The following is a 2541-nucleotide window of genomic DNA, read 5'->3' as shown; positions in this document are numbered from 1 at the left end:
AGTGATAACTATTTTTATTTGTGCCAACGTTTCGCCCCACGTTGCAGGGCTTCGTCAGGGCTAAAAAAGTTACAAACAATAACATAAGTAGAAAAATAAATGGAAAATTACAAGGGTATAAAATGAAACGTAAAAATTAAGTAAGAAAAATAAAAGGTTATAAACAATAAATGAAAACCGAAATAGTAACAGAAAAAAGAAAATACAAATTAACAGATGAAAAGGGGGATAAGAATAAAATTAAGAAAATGAACAAGACAGAATTCTAAATAAACTCAAAACAAGCTTTCTTCTAGTAACGAATCGAAAAAGACATGGAACTAGAATCTTGGTTTCCATTTACAAGAAAGCATCAGTCGGACTGATAGATTAGGGGCCTTTGTGATTGAATCAGTCTGACTTTTGAATGATGACTGTCATTCGGACTGATTGTGCAGGGGTTTACCTTTGACACTATATTTATTTATATTGGATTAATAAATTACATATACACGAATAGTAAACGTTATTTACATTAATATGGACACAAATACGTGCAAATTATTTACATTAATATAAATACAAAGACATATATAAATATGACATAACTTACAAACATAAATTAAAATTTAAAGCGTATTATTGATGGAATATAAAGTATGACTACATAAATAATCATAATGACTGCATATATAATCAGGAATATTATTAAAAGAAAGAAATAATATGTCAGATTCACGGATTACCATAGTAGACGAAGCTGAAGCGTGGAGCCCCAAATAGCAAAATTCTCCGGGGTATAAAAAAAAATTTAATTATTTAACTTCATTAAATTAGAGATGTTGGAAATGGCCGAAATAGATAAAAAAAAAAAACTCTTCATAAAATATCCTAACAAATATGAAAACAAACTCTTAAATTTAAAGTCTCTTTTCTTTTCTTTGAAATACAGTGGAGAGGAAAGGGTCCGAAATTTGGTTTTTCTTTATTTCTTGAAATTTAGATTTAACTGTATTTAAGCTAAATATATTAAAAGTAAATATGGTAGGCTATAATGAAATGAAAGATTTGTGAAGAAACTACCCATTGATAGCTCTCTAATTACATTTCTATTTTTGAAGGTCTCGAGTTCATCTTCTTTTCAGGTGCCTGGAAGGATTATCAGGAATAGAAAAGGTTAGAAAATAGTGGTTTTGGATAGTTAGATAATCTATAATCATATCAGTCCGATTGACAGTCATCATTCAAAAGTCAGACTGATTCAATCACAAAGGCCCCTAATCTATCAGTCCACTGATGCTTTCTTGTAAATGGAAACCAAGATTCTAGTTCCGTGTCTTTTTCGATTCGTTACTAAAAGAAAGGTTTTTTGAGTTTATTTAGAATTCTGTCTCGTTCATTTTCTTCCCTTTTTCTTAATTTTATTCTTATCTCCCTTTTTCATCTCTTAATTTGTATTTTCTTTTATATTTCTTTTTTTTATCTGTTACTATTTCGGTTTTCATTTATTGTTTATAAACTTTAATTTTTTTTTTATTTAATTTTTACGTTTCATTGTATAACCTGGTATTTTTCCATTTATTTTTTTACTTATGTTAGTGTTTGTAACTTTTTTAGCCCTGACGAAGCCCTGCAACGTGGGGCGAAACGTTGGCTCAAATAAAAATAGTATATAATATTACTATTTATGTTTAATTTGACCGCACTCGGACCATATTCCATTTATTTACATTAAATTCTGTTTATTTATCCATATTTATATATTTTGATTGAAAATCTCTTCTTTTTGTAAGCAGAGTTACTAACTTCCATAGCGAAAAGGGTAGGGGATATTTATGTTATTTAATTATCGCACCCCCAACCATCTTTTCCTCTGATTTTCATATATATGATTTACTTTATTCAAAGTTCCTTGTTTTCATTTATTGTTTTTTATATATAATGTTTTCAATTATTAGTCCTAATTTAGTTAGAATTTTTTGGGTTGTTGTGATTTAAGTTAAGAGTCATAATGTTTAGTAATTTAATACCGAAATTTTAAGTCTTATAATGAGGAATATTGACAATTTAAAGTAATTGCATTGGTGATGTGTCTATTTTGATCTGTATTTCTTCATTGCTTAACGTTAGGGATTGAAATTATATTTGTTATTATAAATTTATGGATTATGATAATTCTTCACGAATTTTAATATTTAATAATTTTATCTACTGTGACTAAAAGTACTCAAATACTTTCATTTTTATTACTTTTTTATGACCCCTATAATTACTAGTCAAAATTGATGAGTCTGCCAAGTATAGGAGGAGGATTAAAAAATGGCGGCTGTTTCAAAACCATTGATGTTTCATTCGGAGCTGTATATCTTAAAAACTACCAACAACACTAGAAAATCTAAGAGGACATTATTTAAAGTAGAGTAAATTTGCTGAAATATTAGCCCTAAAAGAGCTACTTTCGTCCAATAGTTCTCGAGATATAGCTTTTTTAAAAAGAAAAATTTCTTAAAAATCTACAGAAAGATTAGTAGTTAGTTAATTTATTTTGAGAAATCTATATCT

This window comes from Halyomorpha halys, unplaced genomic scaffold (assembly GCF_000696795.3).
Source record: "Halyomorpha halys isolate HHAL.00 unplaced genomic scaffold, Hhal_1.1 Scaffold909.1, whole genome shotgun sequence".
In the NCBI taxonomy this organism is placed as follows: domain Eukaryota; kingdom Metazoa; phylum Arthropoda; class Insecta; order Hemiptera; family Pentatomidae; genus Halyomorpha; species Halyomorpha halys.
This window is presented reverse-complemented; position numbering follows the sequence as displayed.